We start from the raw sequence: 27,628 nt of genomic DNA on the forward strand, positions 1-27,628 counted from the left end.
CTTGTAAACATTTTTTTGACACAGAGTACTCTCACCGTACGCCACTCTCAACATTTCAAGTGTTTTTGAGCACTTAATTCCATTTTTTACACAAAATTTGATGCAAATTCGTTGATCCATTTTTTTCGACAGAAGAAAATCGCCGAACTCGCAAAACACTTGTCTTATTTATGCCTCTAACATACAAACTAAACATGCTATATAGCTACAACTTTGAAAATATGTTCGAGACAAGTGTACCAACATAAAAAAAAAAGACAATCGAAATTCGAATGTACGTAGCCCGCGAAATTTGAAAATTCACCTTATTTTTTGAACATACCTCGTATGTGAAGTTTCTAGGCAAATTGTCATGAAAATCTAGGAGTGCTTTTCCAGAATTTAGTAAAAAGAATTAAGAATTAATTATGATTAATTCCAGAAGATGATGAGTTCGAAACTTCTTCCCTTCTTAATAGTTTTGGGTTCTAACTTTAGAAAAACTTTGAACCTCTTTTCTCTCACCTTAAACTGTTTTAATTTCTTAAAAACTTCAAAACAGCATTACCCTCAGGGGCAAGTTTTGATAGAAAAGCTTTCCCTTTGATAAGGGAAATTACGGCCCTATAATAATTGCTTAAGTTGTAATTGGGAAAAAGAAGCCGATAAAAAAAAGAAAAGGAATTCGCCTAATTTAAAAAAAATTCTTAGTAAAGAAATGAAATTTAGCTTTTGTTTTCTTGTCATTCAATTAGATGAACAATAGAGAAGGGCCCATGTGTGTGCCCACCATTCAGAAAATCCTGACACGACAAGGAACATAATCAGGAAGTGAAAAGGAGTCCTGTTTCACACAGCCTACAGCTGGAGTGGTGGTGGTAGCTGATCTTCATCGCCTGCTCTAATCTGCTGGAAATCCCCATTAGCAACCACCCCGTCATGACTTCCATTCTGAGTGTCTGATCTCATCATATCCTCCCTAGTCTGTTGTCTCTTCACCACTCCAATTAATTAAGACAAAAGCCGTGTGAAATCCTGGCAAGATAAAAACCACATCCTAGTTCCTTATTACTGCTGCCTAAATTAAAACAAAAAAAAAAAATCTTCAGGAACAGAGCTAACAGGGCTTAAATTTGATTTACTTTCTTTATTATAAGAAAGGCACTTCTGGAAGATTACTTGAACTAACATCGTACTCAGCCTCCACTTGTTAACAATGTTGCACTAATTGCATTATTGAATTTAATGGGCCTAAACAAAACGGAAGTTCCTGAACCAGGACACGTACTAATGCAAACAGGGATGAAAGAAGTGGTCCCAGATGGCAGAATTTATTTATTTTTTATAAATTTTTATGGATTAGTGGTCGTCGAGCTTTTTGTTTTTAAAACCTCTAGTACACCTAAAGCTTTTTAGAGATCGCAATTAAGTCATTCCTTCAAAAAGCACAAATTATCTATAGTTTTTTGATTTAGAATTTATGCCTCCTCTCTGGAGCGGAAACAATATTGCTGTGGGGCCTTTCTCGACGTGGCTCAGGCCTTTGATCGAGTCTGGCACCCAGGACTATTGTGGAAGTTAAAGAGTGCTCTTCCATCAACTTATTACTTGATTATACTATCATTTCTTACCGACCGCTTCTTTAAGATACGTAAGTTGTGGATCTGCCTCTTCCGACTACTCTCTGGCACGGGCTCAAGGAAGTATTCTCGGACCGCTTCTCTAAACTGTGTACACATCTGACCTACCAACTGACTCAAACACACTGCTCTGCACTTACGCTGACGATACTGCTATTCTCTCTTCTAACTCAGACGCCACTACAGCCTCCTCTCATCTACAATATCATCTAAACAAACTAGAACCCTGGGCCAAAAAGTGGAGAGTCAAATTCAATACTCAAAAGTGCGAACAGATAACTTTTACTCTGCGTCGTAATTCTTGTCCCACTTTAAATTTTAACTCAATTCCTCTTCTTTCTGCTAATTTAGTTCACTACCTTGGGATGTACATCGACAAAAGACTAACCTGGAATCCGCACACTGAAAAGACTAGAACTCAACCGAAGAAACAAATTACTGTTACGACTAATTGGCAGACAATCCAAACTACCACTGGAACATAAACGACTAATATACAACAGTGTACTTAAACCGATCTGGACTTACGGACTTGAGCTATGGGGTTCAACCAAACATTCCAATTCACAAAGAACACAGTCCTTCCAATCAAAAATTCTCCGACAGATTACGAATTCTCCATTTTATGTCTCTAACTCTACCCTCCATAACGATCTCAAAATCTCATACATAACTGACGAATCTAAAACTAGGTATAGAAAATTGTTTGACTCTCTTCCATTCTGTACAAATCCTCTTGTACAAAATCTTGCCTCCACAACGATTCCAGATCGTCCTCTACGACGATTGAAACGCTGTTGGCCTCGTGACCAGCTTCAATAGTACAAGAAACTCCAGCGAGAGTGTTGCCGGTGGGCAGCTTCTCTCCTCAAGTTGATCCAGTCATGAAGACTTCTTTTATCGTATTCACTTATTACGAATTTTATTCTTTGTAGATTGTGAATAGCAAATAAATTTAAAAAAAAACATTATTAAACAAACTACGTCTAAGTTGTGGACGAAAGACAATAATGTCATCATCTGGTTAAGAACTGGCTGCTTGCTCGTGCTAACGAGATTTACGTTCGCGTTGAATCTCTTTATCAAAGAAACGGGAAATCGCATTCTACGCAGTCAATAAGACACTGGTCCTAATTTAGGGAACACAGTTCCGGCTAGGCGTAGTCACTTTCTGTTTATTGTGATATAAACTTGATTAATTTAGAATTAATGCGAAGTAAAGCAGATTGAGGATAAACTGGTTTTCTTCCTAATTTTATTTTATTTTATTTTTTAAAAAATAGGGAAACGTTTAAGAAATGAAGTGGAAACCAGGGAAGAGATTCCGCCAGCTGATTAGCACAGGTTATCTGGTTTCAAAACATGCAGTGATGTTTCCACTAACAAGGGCTTTCAAATTCAGTGAAAGGCATAAGCTTTCTGTAACGAGAGAACCTCTAGCCAGAGGCCGACAGAGCTTTGTGCCGTTCCAAGCCCCCCAACGACTACGTAACTTGAGAAAAAATAGAAAAAGGAGAACAGTTTAAACAAAATCGTGGAATCAGTTTTCCTAAAAAACAATTTTAATTCCTGAGCTCAAACTTACTGCTGGGAGAAAATTATAAACGATAAAATAATTTTTTAAACTTAAACGAAAATTAAGCTAGCTTTTAGTTGGTGTTACAAATTTTTTTTTAAACTCTGATTGGCTCCACAAAAAAACTATTGTATTGATTTTAGTGGCAATATGACTAGATTATTGATCGATTCAGTTAGATAATAAATTCAATTTTGTGTTTATTTTGTCCAATACGAGAGAGAGGGAAAATTAATTATAAAACGGAAGGAACGCAAACATTTGTTATGGTTTAATTAAGTATTGTGCAATTATCGTAGTTCCAAATAATGGTTAAATTCAACAGGAATTTAAAATATTTGTAATTATACGCAAATAAGGTTGAAAATTTCGCCCAAAGGAAATGGTAAAAGAGGAATAAAGTGTAAATTTCTTCAATGAATATGTTCTCAAATTTTTTTTTTCTTGTAATTATTTATTGCACTCGGAAGAAGACAACCATTAAAACAGACTGAAGAATGCACAAAAAATTGCACCAGAGAACTACTGTGATTAGTAGATGCATTTCGCAGTTATTTTGGAATAAATATTTACAACTTATAATCTTTTTTTCTTTAAAAAAATTATTTCGTTATTTACAATCTGTATAATACACTATACAATAAGTAAATAGGGAGATAGAAGTATAAAGGCGTGAAAGGCAGGAGGAGAGAAACTGCAGCACTTTCTACAGGATATGATTTTTAGGCCTTCAGACTGCGAGGAAGTCGCGGGGCCACTGGCGATTCAGTTAGCGCGTATTGTTAGGAATGTCAGAGAAGGCGAGAGACTGTACTAGAGGATTGAAGCAAGTAACTTGTAATCTAAATGTGGATAGAAAATGAAAGAGATGCGGAAATCAGATGTTTTTTCTGCCAAGTATCTCCAGAGTATAGAGCATTAACAGGGCGAGTGGCGTCATTCACTATTGTTAGGAAATGCCACTCTAAATAAATGGAAAACGTAAAACAAGAGAGAAAACAACAATAGGTTAATCGTTTTACAGAAAAAGCAACGCACATCTGTTATAGGATTTCAAGTAAAAAATACCCACAACCCCTTCTTTGACCATAAATTCTTAATAGGCATACATTTAGAGTAGACTATGTGGAGGGAGAGATTAGCAGAGAGATTTGAAGAGAAGAAATTAGATGGTGAGGTAGCGAATTGGGGAGAGGACAAAGACCAACAACATCGGCAAGACAATGAAAAGCAAGAATTCCCAACAGAAATGGCGGCGCTATAAACATTTCAAAAGGACATCGTCTCCCAAACGTTTGGATGCTGTGTTCTCCATAAGGTAACGCACAACAAACGGAAATGGGAATTTGTTAGCGTTGCCTTTCTTTTCATAAGAATCATTAAATTATTTACGACAACTTTCATACCACGGGCTGACATTATTAAATTATCTTTCATTACAAGTGTAGAATTCTCTTTTCAAATAGCAAATATATGTTCTTTAGTAACACACTACGTCATACTTTAGCAGATGAACATCAACTAACGACAATTGTTCTCTGTAGATGTTACATCATTTGTTTTACGAAATAAATGGGCTACTGCGGATCGCCTACGTCATCAGAATCGTGCTATTCAATAATAACCTCGGTTCTTTGAACTCTCTTAAAAAAGAGACAAGAGACTTTTTATTAAAGTTTCTACTTTTAAACGTGCAGATTACGTATTCTATTCTACCTAATAACTATTCTAACTTAACGAACTAAAGAAAGAATTTTTAGTACATACACCTTGATAACTTTTGGGGCAAAAAAAATCATCTGAACAAAAAGCCACTCACTTTACTGAATCGATTTTTCAGTTTTTTTTTGCAATTTTCTCGAAATCGACTACATCGATTTTTTTTTGTTTAAATGCACCGATGTAGATCTGAAACTTTTATTAGAAACCTTTTTTTTTATGGGCGTTTATTAGTCTAGTGGTCAAGAGTGTGGCTTCTTAAGTAGGAGATCCCCAGTTCAAATCTCACGTATGGCTACTTTTTGTATTTGTTAGAAAAAATTGTTTTTAGTGTGAGCTTCCGCCACCGTCTGCGATGACTAATTGGTATTTAGACGGTAAACCCCGCCTGAAAAAATGGGCGACTACTTTACTTTATTAGAAACATTTCCTTTCTGAAATAAATACTTTTTAAGGTTAGTTCACGGGTTAAAATAGGTTAAGCTACCCTCGCTTAACAATAGTAACACAATTAACAAACTAGTATTAGATATAGAAAAACTGTAAGGGCAAAAGGAACGAACTGAGATGGATGTGATTGGGGCGCCACGGAAGCCGAGCGGTTAGAGGCGGCACCTGCGAAGCTAATATGTATTGTGGTATTGGGTTCGATTCCCGGTCTTAGGCCTTGGATTTCATTTAATGGTTAATAAAAGAAGTTTACAGTAAAGTATGTTTGCTAGTGTTACTACCTAATTGGTAGTTGGACATTAAGCCCAGCCTCAAAAAATAGGCGATTACTTTACTTTACATTTTATACTTTATTGGATGTGATTGAGAATGGGTGGCTTGACATTTCATTACAGCATCCCGCCACATCCAATCGCATTTTACATATAGAATATTCGAGAATTATGCATGAGCAGATTGGAATTGCAAAAAAAACCATGTCCCAATGATGTAATATAGGTAACTTGTATATCTGTGTGCATGAGTATAATATTGACTGACGTACATACATACTTACATATGTTGGAAATGCTTTTCCACCACTAACACAAAGTTAAAAGAAAAACTCTAAGCCAGCTGGGCTATGTAAGCTGCTTGTCTATAACTTTATCAGATACCGCTTTTTTGCTGATTTATACTAAGCTCTTGCCTCTCTACAAACTGCTTATTGGTTAGAAAAGTGAATTTGCTTAATAGAAGGTTCTGTCTGGAAATTTACATTAATTTCAACGATGATAATTTTATTTTAGTAATGATTTAGCCCTTTTTAAAACTAAATTTAAAAATGGGGTGACAATCTGTCCTCGTTATTTTGTACATTCATGGCGTTATTAACAGCGTGTAACAGCTTTTCCTCAGGCAATTGTTGGCTTATACAAAATTCAATTCTTTTTTCTTTATTAATATCTTCGCCAAAGTCTAATTTAGTTGTTAACTAATGGTAACCTTGGTTACCAAAACTTCTTTCATTGAGTTAAGGAATCATTTACTACTTAGTTAATGCAAATAAATGGCGGAAGTTTCTAATTTGTGAAACTTCTTCTGGGTGGTAATGCAATTTGTTTTTGTCGGCACGTAGTTTGTACACTCGTATATTTGCGTGTACATAACTTGTATTAAAATTTGAGCAGTAGAAGCATAAAAAATAAAAGGCAGAATCTGCCTCACGCTTTATACAGTCAATACACACGAACATGGTTAAAAGGTGGCAAAGTTAGATGGTATGAAAGCGACGAGGACCAGCCGAAGCACCCCTATACACGTATATGTCGGACGGCCATTAAAATAGGCACGTTCACCAGGCTATAGTCACAGAGTGGTTACATAGGCCTGGGCCGTGCGCAACCCTCATTACACTTATGATAGCAGTCGTTAGTACGGTTCTCCATGCTGCTACCTTTTTACAGGCCCGGTGTTCCTCCCGGACACCTTCGACTCTACTAATAATAATACTAATGATGTTGGTAACACAGATGAGGTTAAAACATTACTGTACATTACCGTTACAAAATTAACGATTGGAATAGATACGAGAAGAGGTATTAATGACGTAGTGATGATGTCATACTTGAGTACGAGATCCCTAGGTGGAGCAGCGTTGGACTCTTGACGCGTGCACTTTTAGCCCTTGACCTCCGAATCAATGGTACTTCTCCCTAAAAACTGAGCTAATATCCCTTCCCAATTGAGTACTCATTAAAACATATACTATGGAAGGGATTAGGGATTAATTGTAAGCGTACTGGATGCCCACGCGGAGATCCCAGAATCCCAGGTTCGAATCGTGATGATATCATACTTAACATGAGTTTCAAAAAAATAGTCTGACAAAGACACCCAGAAGTTTTAGTTATCCTGGAAGTAGTTTACGATAGTTATTTCAAAAATGTAAGTCTTCTAGAGAAAGAAAACAATAAATTTTGAACTTTAGCTTTCTATTAAGCTTTCTATTAGCTTTCTATACTTTAGATGATTCACTTCATAACACCACATGAATCTGGCTGGAGAAATAGTTAACTGTTAACCTCAGTATGCTCAGATAAACCGCGGCTCGCTCATAGGAATCTCAAAAGCTCTTTGTTCAAAGATTCGCCCTTGATCATGAACTTGGGACGACCCTTTTTGGGATAAACCTAGTATGAACCAGAAGATAGTGTTGGGGTGTGTGAGATGAGGTGGCAAAACTTTATAGAAGCACCTATCGTAATAACCCCAAAAATGAGAATGATGTAACCAAAAGCGGTTAGCCACACAGAACAAAAGCATGCTGGGATAAAACCAACTAAATTTAGCGTTCCTTCACACTAAGTAGATAAAATGCCCACTACAACATGTTGAAGTGCTGTTGTTCACAACATCTTCAATCATTTCCTCCACTAGAGATCTCATTACTCTACACAATTCCTCAGTGTGCTCACTCCCTGATGGTCTTTCTTCTCCCAAATTGGATGGACGCCAGCTTGATACTCAAGTGGTAAAAGCTTTCGTTTTTACTGTTTATTCGCGCTACTCTTTTACGCACCATTCGTTTAGGCTGATTCATTGAAGGCAGCAATAAAGATGGTATTATTGATTAACCTCGCAGCTTCAAAGCACCTATGGCAATCTTATTGACATTATTTTAGTCAATAAACTAAAATCCGATCATTTGAGAGCTTTCAGCAAAGTATTTGTTATGAATGGATCCTATTAATTGGTTACGAAAATAAGTATTAAAGTTACGTCCTTAACAGAAACGTAAGAAAGCTAACTGTAACACATAGGGGCTGTTTAATAAGCCAGGAGAAAAGCTTAGTTTTCCTGAGAAGCTGTTGTTTGAACTGAGCGCAGATGTAGGAGACTGGCTGGACCCTCTCGAAAGCATTCAAATTATTATCTATTGAATCGCAATGCACAAGCCAACGCATTAAATATGTTACTAACGACTCATTATCGTAGAGTATAGTACTAGATTAATTCTGTAAAACATCTTACAACCCCGATTTGTCTTTCAGAAAGATGCAAAAAAAATTTTTATAAAACATTTCCTTTGACTCATTAAAACAAAAGATCAATGGCGGCGAAACACGTGTACACCCTTTGTAAGTATATTTTGAGTAATGAAAAATGTTACAAAACATTAGCTGCTTGCTATTCTTTGTAGTAGTTGTTGATGAAATGAAGTGCACTCACTCACTAACACTGAGTACGTCGTGAAGTAGATAGCAGGATCCGGAAGAGGTAGACCAAACAGCTGACTGGCAAAGCAGAAAGCGCCTTTGGTTTTACTAGACGGCAACTCTGAATATGGGAAGATGCCAAAGTAATGTTAGAGCTTTTATGCCATCAGAGAAGCTCAGCTTTTTGAAAGCTCTTTAAGTGCTAACGCATTTCTAGATGTGGGTTCCTCCATCTCACTATGAATCTATCTGCCAGCAGCAGTACCATTATCTGAACTTTCTTCACATTTCTTTCTACCATAATTACTAGCATGTATTCTCGACATTTTCGGATAGGCGAATTGGGATGTCAAGATTAGTATCTCAATTGAAAGTAAGTATAAAGTGAATATCGGATATCATATCAAGATAAAACAAAAAGGGAACAGTTCTTCGGCGGGGACTTCAGATAGTCGAGAGTATTTTAGACTCTCTTCGTATAAACTCGTATCGTAATCCTGCTTTGATGAACTCTATAAATTATCTACATTCCTTGCCATCCAATAGTTACTAGACTTTTTACCTTCATACAGTCAGTATCAAAAATTCAATTATCATTTTATATAAAACAATGAAAAAATCACAACTTGCATTTTAGATGAATTATTAATAAATCAGTAAATTTTATGGAGTCCAGTCCTTTCAATTTTACGAACAAGCGGTTATTAAAGTTAATAAATAATTTGAGCTCCATTTCAAAGAGCTCCTACATGAAGTAAACACTATGGCTACCACTATTGTAACAAGCTAATAATTTTTGGAACCCTAACATACAAGGCCTTAGAATAAGCAGGAGAACATGCCGAGCAATATTGGCGAAAGTGGCAATGCTGCATAAAATTAAGTATAATATATTATGAATGTTACTGGCAGTTTATGAAATCCTGTCATTTTATTTCATGCCTAAAAAGTGCCTGAAATTCTAGTTTATTGAAAATTAAGATTTACCTTAAGATTTATTTGTTCAATTAACAATAATTTGTAATGAGATGTTCATTAAATGTCTGTTAATTTTCTTTATTCTTTTCAATTTCCCTAAGCTCGTTTCATTTTAATGAATATTTTAATTTGTAAATGAAGAATTGTTTAACACCATGAAAACTTATTTTTCTTCACGATACAGAATTAAACATAATATAGCATAAACTGCCTAAATCGATAAGACATAGCTAATCGAATAACTAATTGACTAAATTTGAATAAAAGAATTCTGTACAAATAAGACGTATATTGAACGGAAGCGGGACTATTTATGTCCCCATCTTTATCCTTCTAAATAGAGGTAGTAGCAGATGGTGGCACTTGTATGACGTAATTGATAAGTGTCTTGGCTAGGATTGAAATGTTAAGAGTTTAGGCATTCTAGAATAATTCAAAAAATACGTATTCTCTACCTTTCTCTTATCTCCTACCGTGGGACCATAAACTTAGAAAAGCGAAATCCCAAAATATTTTCAATAAATCTGAATGCAGCATTAATGTCGAGTCACTTTTTTTCGTTCATGTACAGAGAAGTGAGTTAAAAATATATGAAGAATTGGAAACTCGTTTGCCGTTCTCCCAATTTGCTGCAGTTTCTACGGAAAATACAGTGAAACAAGGAAATTAGAGAGTTAAAAGCAGCACAAGATTTTCGAGAAAATATAATGCAAAAAGTTTACAACAAATTGTCATCAAAGGCCCCAATCGTCTCAATGAGGAAGAGGAGGAGGTTCAGATTCTCCCAATAAGAACACAATCTAATCGCTAGGTCGTACAAAAAGTTTCCCGAACTGTGTGGTTCGTGGGCCTAAACTTCAACGGGCCGTCTTAAAGTTCTCTGCAATCTTCATGGTATATAATATGGGTGGCCAACTTCTCTATATTTAGGAACAACTTTTTGTCTGAAAAATTTGCCGCGATCTACTCATTAAAATCTGGATATTCAATAAATACAAACTTGTAATAAGTAATTATGGAGAAACTGATATTAAATCAATATAATATCTTATTAATTGAGAACTAACTGAAAGGAAAATATTATTTTACTGCCCTCATTAATGAGAAGCCTGTGTCTGCAGGTTTCTAACCAAGGAATCACAATTTGGTGTATATCCAGAGAAAGATAATTGATAACGAATCTTCAGTTTGGGAATCAGTAAAGTAGAGATCGATGTGTAGTCTTCGTTACAAGTGCGCGTTGAGATCGTCTCCTGTAAGCCATATCTGGATATAACGATGGAAGCCCTGCGAATTCCCTACAGTTCTAGCTTAGCTTGGATATTCTACAATATTATAGAGAGGATGATTCTGCCACAGAGATATTAGACATTTCATTATAGAAAAGAAAGTTATTAGTTTCCACATAAGTTAAACAAGTCTGAAGCGAAACTTCGACAGCTTTTGTTCTCCTTTTGTCAAAGTAAAATTTTTTTTCTGGTCATTTGAAAATTGGTTCTGAAATTTTTGCAGCAATCTTAAATTGCAAAAATTGGAGAGTTTTGAATTTTTAGCTAGCTGTTTTCTTATCCAAAGGAAAAAATAAAAAATAAAAGATTATTTGTACCCAGAAGGGTCGAAAACACAGTAAGAAACTGGAACTGGAGTGTTTATATCAAGAACTTTGATACTCGACAGAGTCTAGCGGTACAGGAAAATCGTCACAGCCAGACTAACGTCAAAGCGCTGAACTCCTTTAAAATCAGCTCCAATATTAGCTGGGCATGTTTCGCGAACTCAATGAACTGGGCAGAGATAACTAGTTACATTGTTATGAGTGCCGACGTTTGTCGAGACGAGGAATGGAAAGATATTGTCAAGATTTCATTGGATCTAAACCCTTTTTGTCTGTTGCAGCTTAATTTATTACAAGTTCTGCAATATCTTAGAAACTTTTACACAAATTTTTCTCCCGTCATGCGTCTGCTACAGTTTTTACATTTAATACATCAATAAATAATTTTGAATTACATATTCATGGTGTAAATTTCAATCCATATTGTATAAGGTGATATATACCAAATACATATATTACAATTACTGTGGATATTATAATCCATTTCTCTGGGTTATCTCCTTTATTTATTAAGGGTTATATATTTTACGTATAACTATCGATGCACGTAGTCGATAATTAATGCAACATCTAACGTATATATTTATTAACTAATCTAATTAATTATTAACGTTTCACAATCATGCGAGAAATCGTTGATCAAGCGGTTAACTGGTTATGCCCCTTTGATTATGCAAAGGAATAGATTTGAGCACATTTCTACATTTTAATTTTACCGGCTAAAAGTGAGTGAAGTTTAGTTTACACTTAATAGTTCATGAAATGTTGGCCACTTACCGCTAGAAATATTTAAAAAAAAATTCTGCAAACTTTTTAGCCACGGAGGATTACAAAATTGTTGTAAAAGACCAAAAAAACCTTTAAATTGTAACAAAAAACAAAAGACAAAATTTTCTTGGTGTCCTTATGTTCTAAGTATCTTAAGAATCTTCAAAATTTATGAATAGGAGAGGATTTCTCGAGGATCAAAATAAAAAAAAGAGATGCAGAAAAGCTCTCTAAGTAGGTAGCCATCACTTAACATAAGCGACTTCTTAAGATTATCACAAACAAGGATGAGGATATTCGGCGCCGCTGTTTGGAGAGAGAAAGGAAGAGGGAGGTTCCGGAGGTTTGTTCCTGATAGAAGTTAGTTAAGAGGACTTACAGGTTTCTGAGTTAGGTGGGCGGCTAGGAGGTTTAAGTGGAGTAAGGGTTTGGGTAGGATAAGCGCTATTTTGGACTTAGGTCCTTCGCCACATGGCCGCCATCTTTACATTAATTAATTAAAGAACTTAGTTCACATGAATGAGAACATTTAAACGGAAAAATAATTAATATTGTCAGGCGCCACGATAGTAGAGCGGTTAGAGGCTAGACCCGCAAAGCTAAGATGTATTGCGGTACTAGGCTATATTCCCAGTCTACAGCTTTAATGGTTAATATGAGAAATTTATAGTAAAGTATGTTTGTTAGTCGCCACTGTAACCGAGCGGTTAGAGGCTAGACCCGCAAAGCTAAGATGTATTGCGGTACTAGGCCATATTCCCAGTCTATACCTTTAATGGTTAATATGAGAAATTTATAGTAAAGTATGTTTGCTAGTCGCCACTGTAACCGAGCGGTTAGAGGCTAGACCCGCAATGCTAAGATGTATTGCAGTACTAGGCTATATTTCCAGTCTATACCTTTAATGGTTAATATGAGAAATTTATAGTAAAGTATGTTTGCTAGTCGCCACGATAGCCGAGCGGTTAGAGGCTAGACCCGCAATGCTAAGATGTATTGCAGTACTAGGCTATATTTCCAGTCTATACCTTTAATGGTTAATATGGGAAATTTGCAGTAATGTATGTTTGCTAGTCGCCTCCGCCCAGGACAATTTGACCGTTGGAGGTAAAGCCAGCCTGAAAAAATAGGCATTAATTTACTTTTTTAATATTAATATTGCCAATAAGGACTTATAGAGCCAAATGCTTGAAGAAATTAAAGTATAAACACAATTTTTTCTCGATTTCAAATGGTAAAGGAAGAAATATAAAAGATTGAAGAATTATTCTTATCTTACTAAATTTATTGCATCACATAAATTGCTAGAAGTAATATCTCTCCTTTAGAATTGCTATAATATTAGATGTTCAAATGGATGATTTGTTCACTTAAAAACTGAGAATAGACATAAGAAAAAGCGTTGAAAAGAAAACTGAGAGGAGAAAATATGGAGCGAACAGAATGATTGTAAAGTCGTTATATCGGAACATCCAACAGTATTACCAACTACTCTATATTATAATATATAGGAGGCTCTCTATCATGGCTGAAGCAGACTCTCTATCTCTGCAGAAAGATTTACCTGGAATTTATAAGCATAAAATGGTAGGATAAAATCCTTATCGTTTGTAACTATGTATTTTATGAATGGTCACAGTTTCCTACGAGATTATTAAACGATAGGTAGTTTCCAACTACTGGCACAAGTTTAAGCTGAAAATAAATAAGTTGATGAATTTTTCGTTAATGTTCAAGGCCAGACTAAAATGTAATAAACAAATAAATCCTATTCTATTTTTTCCTATTTCCCTGAAGAGGTAAACAGAAGATAATCCTTATAATTCTATAATAAGGATACAAAGGAAGTCCACTGAGACAGAAAAACAAATTTTACGAAATGGTGTCATCTGTTACACAATTAAAATCGTAGGAACTTCAAATTTGATCCAAACAGAGAACACCACAATGTGGATTTTAGTCCAAATCAGTCTATCGGAAGTACAATTTTTACTGGATAAAATTATGTAGAAAAAAAGTAGATTAAGGTATAGCCATTTCATGAGACGCCACGATAGCCGACGAGAGGTTTAGAGACTAGACCCACAAAGCTGAGGATGGTATTGTTGGTTAGATTAGATTATCGGGGTGGGATCTATACCCTCACAGCACCGCAGCCAAAAGAGGCTTATTATGCCTTCCCCTCTGGATCTAGTAGACGTTACATCCCCTACTAAAGAGGTGGAGGTGTTACCCTACTAGTTCTTTTTGCGCTACTATCTTCTTTGGTCTCAAAGAGCCAAAGGTTGCATAGTGCACTCGAACAGCCAGTAAGAGGCTGTTTCCTTCTCATCCTGACACAAACTGCACAACGGTTTCGAGCTAATAAGCCCCCACCTTGTACAGATGGACTATGCCCTATATGTATTGTGTAAATGTATTGGGGTGCAACAGTATACATATATGTTCAGCTCATGTTCATGTTGTTAGGTTGGGACACCCGCAGGTACGCCAAGTACACTAAAGAAATGGCTAATCCACTTTCCCCTACGATTGTTGGTTTAGTGGCTTCGAGTCCCGGGGTCTAGGTCTTGGATTTTATTTAATGTTTAATATAAGAACTTTCAATAAAATTGTACACTCCAAATTTAACACTTTGTATAGGAGCATTAGTAGTCTAAATAGTGGTGAGGAATACATTAAGGTTTAAATGTTCCATACATAAAATAAGATTAATATTGCAACTCAGATTGAGCAACAAGTCCATAACACAGATTATTTATAAAGGTTCAAAATACCTATTAGATGGTTCAGTTGTATGCACTATCTGTAAGAAACTAGAATTTGAATCTCTACAGCATTTTCTATTCTCATGTCCTATTTACAATAACATAAGAAAGCAATACATTGACAAGTATTATGGAAGTTAAGGTTGTACCATGGAGGATCTTCTTTTAATAAATTCATTAAATAAGTTGTATGATTTGTTTTATTATGTAATTAACTGTTTGAAGCTTCGTTCATTTGTTATTGATGGGTGACTGTGTTTATGATTGGATTGATGAATTTGTACATAATCAAATTGTATTGTATAAAAATAAAACGGCATTTTTTTGACATCATTTGTTTATTGTTTTTTTGACGGATACATTTTCTTTTTTTCTTGTTTTTTATGGATATTTTTTCTTTTTGTACGCTATTTTTATTGCATTGTCCACTTTTTAAAAAAAAACCAAACTCATGGTTAGAAGATTTTATCTTTAAACAATAAATACATATTATTATTATCTGAGAACTTTGTAGTGTGCTAATCGCCTCCGTCCACGATACCTAATTCGGTAGTTGGGACGTTAAGCCCGCCTGAAAAAAATAGGCATTACTTTACTTTTACAGAATTTCATGTAAAAATAAAATTATTAAGAACATTTTACTTGTTTTTCTATTATTATTTAAAATGGTACTTACCAGAAAAACACGCATCGTATGTGAGTTAAACTTTGAAAACAGTCTTTAGAAGAGGATGTCGTATGAGTTTTCACAACAGAATTCATTTTGGTTAACTTATTACCTCTGTGTACATAGAAGAGAGAGAGAAAGAGAAAAAATTATAAATCATTTTATGGCGGAGCAACAAATTTAGCGACGGTGAATGCTCCAGGGGGTAGATCTGAATTTATTGGCAAAGTAATTCTCTGAGGTACATATAAACATGAATAACCAATACGCGGTGAGAATATTGATGTGCTCTCGCTAAGATTCTTGCTTCCTTTTTTTTTTTACCCTTTTAAGTTCTTATTCAAGTAAATCCGGCCATATTTACTTCTATTCAAAGTGAAAAAAAATATATCGATTGAATGTGCCCACTATTGGAAGTTTACTGTGATTAAATTTCTTTGACGCTTCAAATTTCAAGTGAAGAGATTTTTGGCTTCCCATGTTTTACAATTCAATCATTAATAAAATGGAACGGAAGTCACAGTATCCACTGAGCCTCAGCGCACTTTCAAATCAGAACCACTGACGTAAGAGCCACAAATCGTTCCAAGTGTGCAGAGATAAGTGGTTTTAATAGAGGTCACAAACGCGCCTGGAAATCGCATCGAACTTGCCATATACAGGATGTTCATTTTAAGACGATTCAAATGCATTTCATACTTAAACGGTTGATCTGAGCAAAGAATGGTAGGGGAAAAATTTGTTGCACGTCACCTCTAGTTTCAGAATATGTGACTTGATTTTAGATTCCAGCCCGCATACGCGGCTGACGCCCGTGCAAAAGTGAGGGTTCGCAGTTGACCACCATTTTCATATGCACAGTTTTAAAGAGTATACAAAGTTATGAAAGAAACCGGAAACCGCAATTCGATATCTTAAAAAATTAAAAGTGCTAGGCCATTTCAAAATCTGGTATTTATTAATCATATTTCAATTTTTTAACTTGTTATCAAAGAGAAAGAAGAGCACGCGATAGGTCATTTTTATGTATTTTTTCATCCCCTTTCTACTAAAAATATTGCCAAAGCAGTAAAGCTAGTATTTTTCTTAACATCGGGAAATAGGTAGTTTTCCGAGTGATTTTCTACGATAAATCAGATGTTAAGAGCTTTAGATGTTCTCAAACCAACACAAAATGGCTAAAAATTAATTTTACATCTGTTACAAACAAGAAAGTTTAATAATTTTTTGGTGATTTTGGAAGAGTTGCGCAGCAATGATTGGGCCTTACTGCGAACCCTTACTTTTGGTCGAACTGAACACCCTGTAAATGCAGGTATTCTGTTTTTACAGTTACTGTGAGGAATGAAATAAAAAATAAAACAGAACTTTAGGTATTTGAAGTTGCTGTCCAAATTCTTTAGGCGAGGAAATTAATGAAAAGTTTTTCTTGTGTTATTTTTGTTAAAAATAAAATGGAAAACTGAAAGGCAGAACAACAAATTATCTCTAACATGGTCATTTAACTTATGTTAAGCAAGTAAAATACACGACTCCCTCATAAAAGGAATAGGGAAAGAAAGGAAGCAAAAGGTACCAAAAAAAAAAAATAAATAAACGTTCATACAACCAGGACAATTCAAACTGTTTGAATGAAAAGAGGAACAAATATAATGTGATAGGCGGGAAACGGTGAGCAGCATCCCTTTCTGTTTGGGACAGGAAAGTGAATGTCCAGTAATGTCCCGGAGGTGTAGGGTAATGTATCACTGGACCACTGCCATCCACCGCGACCGCACTCTGGGTCTCTCGTGTTCCTTTTGCTCAATCCTTTATTTTTCCTGCCTTTTCCCTTGTTCTTTTTGTTTTTTAGTTTTTTGCGCAGGAGAATGTGTTATTGTTCTGTGTTTGTTTTAGAGTGATGGCCCCTGATATGGAAGCACAACAGAATGCTGGCCGTTATCACCGGCTGTTCTATCACATAAGTAGTCAATCACACGGTTCTATTGTAGCTGCAAGATTGTATAGGCCTAACAGAAAAGAACCTTTACAACAACCATTCGGCATGTGTTCTGCGAGACTCAGAACTAGAACTTTGCTCTCTCACACTTTGTAGAACAAAGCTCTTAGTTCTACGAACAATGAATTGTAAAATGATCAGCAGGTAATATTGTTAAAGTTATTTGACGGATTCTTTCATCTCTTTTATTAGTTTAGGGTTGTCCAGTCAAATAGTACGATTAAGATTAAAGATAGTGGGACGGGATCTATGCCCCACAGCACCGCAGACAAAACAGGCTTATTGTGCCTTCCCCTTTTTGGATCTAGGAGACGAAACCTCCCCTACTAAAGAGGATGAGGACTTTCCCTACTAGTTCTTTTTGCCCTACTATCTCCTTTGGTCTCAAATAGCGCAACCACTCCAAGTGAGAGGTCGTTTCCTGATCTTCCTGACACAATCTGCACAACGGTTCCGTGCTAATAAGCCCCACCTTGTACAGATGCTTCCTGAACCTAACCATGCCCTGTGAATAGGCCTGAGATCAGAGATTAATCTGCTGTCTGCCAAAGCACAAAGTTATGGTCAAATAGTAACTACTTAATATTTCAAAAACTTGAAAATCCAGTTGGACACGGACACTACATCCAAAGTAGCAGTATCCAATAATTCTAGCCCTATAACACGCTACAGTAAGATCTTCTGCAAACACTTTATTGTAGAGCTATAGGGTTCAACCAAACGCACCAATCTCCAAAGAGTTCAATCTCTATAAACTATAACACTCAGATCATAAATCTAAACGGATCATATACATACAGATCTTAACATTCCTTTTAATAAAGTCGCCAAAACCCTCTTAAGGGAAACTCCATTTTAATCTATAATTCCACAATAAACCCTCTAGCTCAAAATCATTCTTTTAGAACACTTTCTGGCAACCCACAAGACGTCTTAATAGTGGCGATCACCTCTCTAGAGAAGAGAATGACTAAATAGTTCAGTGTTTTTGGATTGTTAACACAAGGCAGCAACTCCACTCGTTCTAATCTACTAATTTTCAGTGCTATCATTGTTACGAACATCGACAATGCGCTCATTGTAACGAGAGGAAACAAAGACAAAAAAGCAACACATCACTATGAAGATCAAATATTACTTTTACAACCCTTTTTTAAACTTTTAAAACTCCCACAAATGCGTATTTTATCCTCCTCTGTCTTCAAGATCATCCAGTAATTTCTCACACAGAAATGTGCAGAATCATTTGTACTAGTTTGAACAAAATGGTTTCAAATTGGAAGATATTAACATGAAAACAAATACAACTTTCAAGACAATGCTAGGAGACTTTCTAACCTTGTTAGCCACAGCAAGTCAAAGTAGCGAAAAATTATTCTTAAATATTTCAATTTGCAGAACTTATCTTTCTCCAGAATAAATGAGGCAAGCAATATTACTAAATATTCTTAAATTTATCGCTTCATAACTATAAAATTAATGAATAAATTTCAAATATCCTTAATTTATTATAATTTTAAAGGACTTCTACGAGAAGAGAAAACGTAGAGAAAGATTTGTTGAAGACGTATTATAATATTTCCAAATTACTAGGTATCATTTTTAGCTTTACTCATCTTACAAAAAATGAATAAAGATTGAAAACGAACGCATTGACTGATGCTCGTACACTATTTTTTATCTAGCCTACTTTTATCTTGCCTATTTTTATCTTGCTAACAGATTTTGGAAGCTGCAAGTTCGATAATAAGAAAATAAAGAAAGTGAAAAGGGCTTGTTATATATATAAGTATATAAAAAAAATATCACTGCCGCCCAATAGTTATTACCCAATCTGCCCTAGAGATAAGAGCTTAAGGGCCCATTTACCCAGTCATCTGTAATAAATGTTCTCGTCCAAACTGCCCTCCTAATGTAATCTAAAACACAATTCTCTTTGCCTTTACGCCCGTCGAGAAAAGTTATAACGACCTCCAAAATTTCGACCAACCAAATTCACAACCACTTAACGACATGTTAAAAAATTATTTAATAAAAAACGTTTTATTACATTACTTTTATTTTATTGTTAAAAACTAGATTATTAATATTTTTTTTTACAAGAGAGTTTATTCTTTTATTTGACAAAATTACAAAAAAAAATTACTTCTTACGCAATATGATAAAGAACTTCAAAGGAGTTACATCAACAAATAACCTATTAAATTACGGAATAACATTAGTTTCTATTCTCAATTCGTCTGAAAATGCCGCCGTTTCATGGAGGGCTTGTTACACTAGGTTTGTGGTCTTTGGTAGCCTCTAAGTAAGCTTATTGAAGTGTCGCAATCTTTAGATAGTGGTTCTTCTGGAACTCAGACAGTTGCTGATGTGGCTTGCAAAGTTTAGTAAGATATGAAATATGGCCAATTCTTTCGTAATACTTTCAGTCATTTGGCGAAGTTTATAAAGGTTTAATTTTGATGAAAGCTAGCATGAATTTCGAGTTTCATTTTAGATGTTAGGTGCCACGGTAGCCGAGCGGTTAGAGGCGAGACCAGTAAAGCTAATATGTATTGTGAGTACTGGGTTCAATTCCCGGTCTTAGGCCTTGCATTTTATTTAATGGTTTATAAAAGTTTACAGTGAAGAATGTTTGCTAGTCGCCTCCGTCCACAACACCTAATTTGGTAGTTGGACCTTGAGCACGCCTGAAAAAATAGGCGATTACTTTACTTTTTTACTTTACTTATTTTAGATGTTCAGAAAGTTCGATTTATTGACTTCCAATAGGCACCCATTTAACCTAAATCGTTCTTTCAATATCTCTTCTATTATTGTTTGTATTCATATTCAAAGTCTTCTTTTCCTTAAAGGTGTTTCTTAAATCTAAAGTGATCAAAACTTGTCTCAGTAATTTTTGGTTACACTTTTCGTTCTTAAACTAAATTCAGACTGGGAGAGACCCCTCTTTGTGCTCACAAAACGTGGTAAATTCTTGTACATTATTTTTTAAAGAAATACATATTTTGTTTTTACATATATTGAACTTGTGCTTCTTGTTCATTAACTATCATTAATTTTTTGTTTATCTTAGACACCAATTAGTTTACAGCCTTTCTCAATAATAAAATAAATGTAGTGCACATATTCATTACAATCTTAATAATATTATGCAAAGTTTATTATAATCAAGCGTGTGCATTGTGGCGTATTAGTTCATTTTTTTTTTATTTATCCTTTTATTGAAATTTATACCTGTACCTACAGGGCACAATAAGTAAATGAGTTAAATGTACACAGTAACGTGGCAGACGTGAATGACGGTCATCCAGTGATGGCCGCCATTAGTCACCCAGTTGGTCACGGGGCCAACTCAGCCATCTTAGAGGATTGGAGGGTAGCGTAGTTGAAGCCAAGTTTGCAGCTAAAGGGTTGGAATGAAGGGAGAGTTTTTGATGAAAATTTTTATATCGGATTTTGGCAAGTTCGGAGATGAGTGGAATTCGGAGATCTGTATGGATTGTGTGGTTGTTAACATTGAATGGAGCGTCTACTATGCGGCGGAGAATTTTGGATTGTAGGGTTTGCAGTCTATTGATGTTTGATTTTTTAGCTGTTCCGTAAAGTTCGAGTTCATATTGGTGTGAGAAGAGCTGTATAGAGTCGTCGTTTGTTCTGTAGTGAGAGTTTTGAGCGTTTGTCAAGTAGTCTGGCTAGAAGTTTGTATCGTTTGTTTAGTTCGGTACGTTTAAGTCTCGTATGGGGGTTCCAGGTAAGTCTTTTGTCTAGGTACATTCGAAGGTACCGCACATGGTCGGCTGGTGGGATAGGTGTAAGAAGACAGGTGGTGGAGTTTGACGTTTGAGTGTGAAGACTATGTAGTTAGACTTAGTTGGGTTAATTTTTATACGCCAGTTTTCTAACCAAGGTTCTATTGAGTGAAGGTGGGACCGTAGTGAGCGTTCTGCGAGGATAGGGTCAGAGTGTGTGGAGAGAATGGCAGTGTCGTCAGCGAAGGTGTAAATAGAGGTATTAAGGTTAGAAGGTAAGTCGGCAGTGTAGATTGTGTAAAGAAGAGGAGCTAAGACACTTCTCTGTGGCACACCAACAAGGACAGGATAGATGGAAGAGTGAGTAGTACCTTGAAGAACTTGGAAGTTCATTAGTTCATTTAAAAACAAAAAATATTTAATATTATATCAGCAGGAAAAAGACACGTTTAATTTAACTAAAAACAAGCCAAAATTTACTTATCCCTTTTTTCACAATATAATTTAATTTTTTGTAAATTTAAGGTTTCTTTTGCAGGTTGAAGGTTGCGTAAGACAATAATCACAAGAAGGAAAGTAATTATCAGTATGACGCTTTCTGTACGGGATTGTACAGAGGGCTTGAAAGCAGGAAGGGCTCTAAAATACAAAAATTTTATGTTTGAAGTTCCATAAAACCTAAAAAAAAAAGTGATTTTTACTAAGTGTCGGTCTGTCCTTGGGCACAGCTTACGTAAACATGGATATTTTGTTTAGATCACGTTAACAATTTCCAGCAATTAGTTGAGTTTTGCGACCTCAAAAGCTTTAAATAATGTTAATGGCGGAGCTAATATGGCGAATGTAATCTTAATGTGTAAAATAAATACTGAGCAGAAAGGAAGTTACAAGCTTTGAAAAGTTTGAAAAGTCCGTGCAAAAATAAAAACTACTTAATTTTTTGGGCTAAACCTTTTTTATTTTTCAACATAGTCTCCTTTTAGGCTTATACATTTATACACAGTTTGTTGATCCCTTCCGAATAATAGGATTTGTCCAAGTCTGAAAAATAGCCATTCGTTTCTGCAATCACCTCCTCGTTTGAATAAAATCTTTTTCCCGCCAGCCATTTCTTCATATTGGGGAACAAATAGTAGTCCGAGGGAGCCAAGTCTGGAGAATAGGGGGGGATGTGAAACGAGTTGGAACCCTATTTCCATTAATTTTGCGACCACAACTGCTGAGGTGTGAGCTGGTGCGTTGTAGTGATGGAAAAGGACTTTTTTGTGGGCCAATCGTGGGCGTTTTTCTTGCAGCTCGGTTTTCAAACGGTCCAATAACGATGAATAATATGCACCTGTAATAGTTTTACCCTTTTCCAGATAGTCGATGAGGATTATTCCTTGCGAAACCCAAAAGACAGTCGCCATAATCTTTCCGGCTGAAGGAACAGTCTTCGCTTTTTTTGGCGCAGATTCCCCCTTGGTAACCCATTGTTTAGATTGTTCTTTGGTCTCAGGAGTGTAGTGATGTATCCATGTTTCATCCACAGTGACGAAACGACGCTTAAAGTCCTGCGGATTCTTCTGGAACAGCTGCAAACCGTCCTTGCAACACTTCACACGATTTCGTTTTTGGTCAAGCGTGAGCAATCGCGGCACCCATCTTGCGGATAGCTTTGTCATGTCCAAATGTTGATGCAAAATACTATGTACCCGTTCATTCGAGATGCCCACAGCACTAGCAATCTCACGCACCTTCACTCTTCTGTCATCCATCACCATATCATGGATTTTATCAATGATTTCTGGATTAGTAACCTCAACTGGGCGTCCAGAACGTTCAGCGTCACTTGTGCCCATATGGCCACTCCGAAAATTTTGAAACCACTTATAAACTGTTCTAATCGAAGGTGCAGAGTCACCATAATGTTTATCAAGCTTCTCTTTAGTCTCCTGAGGCGTTTTGCCTCTCATAAAGTAGTGTTTAATCAACACACGAAATTCTTTTTCGTCCATTTTTGGAAAATCACTCGACTTCCTCGATTCAAACGAATGCCAAACACAAAGAAATAGACCGATCTGGCTGAAACTTGGTGTGTGTTCTTCCAAGAGATGCTACTAACTAAACATAACCTCGATACGCGCCAGTGGTGCTATCTCTCTGACTTTGCACGGACTTTTCAAACGACCCTCGTATGCTCCAAACGTCTGTTTTTATTTTATTTGATTTTAGTACTTAACGCTGAATAATCTGTAAGTGAAAACTACAATATTAAAAAGACGAAATGTTTATAGAGGTGAATTTTAATGGTATTTCTGTCAGGTGCTTGTTGAGAATGAACACTCGTTAAACTTAAAATGTGTGTCGTTATTTATTCACAAACATAAACAGATTCTGTCAAGTATTTCTGTTATTCATGTACCTACTATTATATATATATAAGAGTAAACTTTGAGAGTGTACATAATCCTAAGTAGTGCAGAAATGAGCTCTTTAAAGCATGGTTAAAGGATTTGTATGCGCCAAGCACTTTGCCGAGCTCCGAGCTCTGGGTAAAGTACGCACTATAATCGATAATACAGATAAAATTAGATAACGATTATTGTAATTTACTTTTATCTGTTTAATTCAATTAGGCTTGTCATTTCTTTAGAAATACAAACATTATTAATTTATTTTAAAGCGCAATAATTAATTAATTACACCGAACCGGAAATGAAATAATTTAAATTTTCACGACAAATACATCAAACATTTCCCAGCTTGAGTCATGAAGGTTTTTGAATTATCCCTTCATCCAGTCCAAAATTTAAGCAACGCACGTTTTTTTAGAAGTTTGTTAAAAGCGGTTAAGCTGGCTGGTTGGTTTCGTTGCCGTAATTCAGATAGCAATGACATCTGACCGACTAAATAACCACTTTTTTTAGCCACCTTGATGTTTCTAACGAGAGTAAATGCTTAAGGACGGGATACAATTCTTCCCTAATATTAAAATACTTAGTTTACCATATTGACAAGAGCCCATTCGCACCTTTACTTAGAGGGTCCGATATGTTCACGTACGCCTTTATATTGTTGTCCTAAATGGACGGAAATTTGAAACTCTTGTATTCATTTGTACTTCTTAGGCGCCACGGTAGCCGAGCGGTTAAGAGGTGAAATATCTTATTAAGGCATCTTCACCATCTAAAATACCAAGAAAAATTAAGCACGTACTTTAATTTCGTTATGTGATCTCAAAACCCTAGGCCAAGAACAACTCGTGCGATTTTAAAACCTATAGCTACCTTTTTAATGTGTCATTTTTTTGAGCTATTTTATTCACAAAAAAACAAAATCCGACTCCGAGGCTTCGAAACGGTTAATAAAGGTTAAAACTCAATTTACAGAATTTAGAGTAACCTCAATATTTTCCTTTTAATAAGAAAAAGAACTCAACAGACACTTCCGGCAACTGAAAAGACTACTTGACAGCAGATCAAAACTCACTCTAGACAACAAAAGACTTATATATGTAAGTATATTAAAACCAGTCTGGGCTTATGGCATCGAACTGTGGGGTTCAACCAAACGCTCAAATCTCTCCGAAGGATCCCAGTCCTTGCCGTCAAAAATTCTTCTGCAGTATAGTGAACGCTCCTTTCTACGGCACCAATCCAAACCATTCACAGACTTAAACATTTCTTTCGTCAAACAAGTTGCTGAATGAAACACGATACAGAAAATTCCATCTTAACATTCAATCTTATCACAATCCAATGGTACAACATCTATCTTCCAGAACATTTCCAGACAACACTTCTAGGACAGTCTTAAAGGGCAGTGGTGGCCTTGCGATCTCCTCTCTGATGAAGAGAGTCTGTAGAAGTAGAATGTTATTGGAGTGTTATCGCTGGGTAACTTCTCCACTCTGATATGTGTGATATGTTGCTTATAACGCAATGCGTTGAATGTAACTAAATAAATGATTATAAAAAAAAATAATAATAAGAAAAAATGTTTCTCTATCTAAAATTACAAAAAAAGGTAATCGTAACCTGAAGCAGGAAAATTTCCAGAGCAATAAACCAACCAAATGAGAATATATTTGGTATCTCCTAAATCCATTCACTTAAGAGGTGAAAATGAAAATTACACTACCATTTTAGAAATGTCCTCAGAGAGAATTCATAGGCGTTTTAATCTAAAGTAATTCAGAAAAAGCTTCCTCTCTACTCTTGGGCATTCTAATAGCTTCTTCCTCCTTATAAAATAGCTCTCGCAATGGGAGAAGCTCACTGAAAATAACATGATTTGTGCTAAAACATGAATGAGAGAGAATTGCCAGCTTTACGTGTACAGGAAGGAAGAAGCTACTGTAATATCCAGCGCTAGGATCGGGCGGCGGCCAACTAGTTAATCAGCTGAATATGACGTACGTAGAGAGTAATATTTATAATTCAGCGCAGGAACATTTTTTTTTATCCTCCTCTTCATATTTTTTATTGCTATAATAATTTTTATTTTATTATTTTAATTACAGGCGTTAATTAACTAAAAAAAAGGATCAATTTTACACAATAATCCTCTTAAGTTGATTATTTCTGTAGAAATAAAGATGTTGCTGCTTACAAAAAAGAATGTTCAATCTGCTCTTCTCTAATTAAATTAAGAACAAGACTAGAAATATAAGCTTGACAACTGGAAGGCTACCCTATAGAAACCAACTAAAATCTACAACGATATCTCCACGGAAACAAAACTTATACTTTGAGCAGGAAATTTCGGTCCTTGATAAAGACAACAGAATTGTCGAAAATTTGGCGATTAGAATGTCTAGTTTCTCGTTTATTTATTGGAGTGAACCTAGATAAGTCAGGGGTTAAAACTGATAATGTATTCATAAAATAAAGTAAAGTAATCGCCTATTTTTACAGGCAGGCTTTACATCCAGCTACCAAATTAGGTGTCGTGGACGGAGGCGACTAGCAAACTTACTTTGCTGTAAATTTCTCATATTAACCATTAAAGGTATAGACTAGGAATATAGCCTAGTACCGCAATACATCTTAGCATTGCGGGTCTAGCCTCTAACCGCTCGGCTACCGTGGCGACTAGCATACATACTTTACTGCAAATTTCTTTTATTAACCATTAAAGGTATAGACTAGGAATATAGCCTAGTACCGCAATACATCTTAGCATTGCCGGTCTAGCCTCTAACCGCTCTACTATCGTGGCGACTAGCAAACATACTTTACTGCAAATTTCTTTTATTAACCATTAAAGGTATAGACTAGGAATATAGCCTAGTACCGCAATACATCTTAGCATTGCGGGTCTAGCCTCTAACCGCTCTACTATCGTGGCGACTAGCAAACTTACTTTACTATAAATTTCTCATATTAACCATTAAAGGTATAGACTAGGAATATAGCCTAGTACCGCAATACATCTTAGCATTGCGGGTCTAGCCTCTAACCGCTCTACTGTCGTGGCGACTAGCAAACATACTTTACTGCAAATTTCTTTTATTAACCATTAAATAAAAAGCAAGGCCTAAGACCGTGAATCGAACCCAGTACCACAAGTATTCATAAGATATTTCTTCACCAGAATACCTAATAAGTAGTCACCAATCATAAGGCGAAAGGTGGCAAATTTCGATTTTAGGTTAATTTCATTAAGAATTATTAGAAAATCATCAGACCTGAAATTATGATAATGTTTTGATCAAAAATGGCCATAGAGTTACTTTTTTTCCTTTTTTTTTTGAGCATCAATATTGCCCTTATTGGATCTCCAATAAAGACTTTTTTTGGCCATCAAAAACCTTAATCATCATTAGAAAAATGCTAACTACATCCGCCAAGTGTACTGTTCAATAGACGAACACCATAGAGTAAATTTTGTGAATAATTGTGTTTTTTTATAAAATGAAAAGAATTGGCAATTAGGAGCATCTTCATTACTCTTCTGAAATATTTTTATTAATCTTGAATATGTTGTACTAGAGGTAACCCACCCTAGTCTCTCAACTTCTCGGATGCTCCAGTGTTTAAGTACTCCTGTATTTAAATCGCGTATTTGGCTTCAATGTTATGTTGAAGTATGAAGTAGTTTGATGTTTCACTTTAGGTTTAGGAAATTTCCTTTTAGGAACGTAATAGGAAATAGAAGTTTAATATTTCAAATGAATAACCATTTTAATTATTAGTCAAGGGGCTTTGGAAATAGGATGTCTAAAAATTAAAAATTAGTCAAAAAAATAAAACATTATATAACAGGTAACTTATTTGTATTGTTAAAGTGGTGTTTAGAAAAGGAATAAGAACTTAGGAAATAGAAATGAAAAAATGATGTTTTGTTAAAGGGAGGAAAAAGAAGTTAAATAAAGGTAGAAAAAACAGACGTAGGAAACGGAAGAAGAGGAACAAAGATGGAAAATGAGAGGAAGAATGATGAAAGTAATATACGCGACTAGATGAAGAAGGAGGCAGAGGTGATCGGGGGTCATGCTTTCAAAGGAGAGACCAGAGGATGCGCTGGTAGAGAGAGG

At 35.6% G+C, this 27,628-nt stretch overlaps 1 protein-coding gene and 1 long non-coding RNA gene across 5 annotated transcripts in view; both read right to left on the reverse strand.

Annotated features, from left to right (window-relative positions):
- Window positions 1-27,628, reverse strand: part of LOC141460614 (uncharacterized) — a 610,369-nt gene that overhangs the window by 426,290 nt on the left and 156,451 nt on the right. The window lies entirely within an intron of this gene.
- Window positions 9,617-27,628, reverse strand: part of LOC141453929 (uncharacterized) — a 45,421-nt gene continuing 27,409 nt past the window's right edge. Inside the window, exon 3 of the long non-coding RNA XR_012458314.1 lies at window positions 9,617-15,471. This is a non-coding gene — a long non-coding RNA (uncharacterized lncRNA). The remainder of the gene's footprint in view (window positions 15,472-27,628) is intronic.

The sequence above is a fragment of the Rhodnius prolixus genome, unplaced genomic scaffold (genome assembly GCF_049639745.1).
Source record: "Rhodnius prolixus isolate KJV_2025 unplaced genomic scaffold, Rpr scaffold_1, whole genome shotgun sequence".
Taxonomy (NCBI): Eukaryota; Metazoa; Arthropoda; class Insecta; order Hemiptera; family Reduviidae; genus Rhodnius; species Rhodnius prolixus.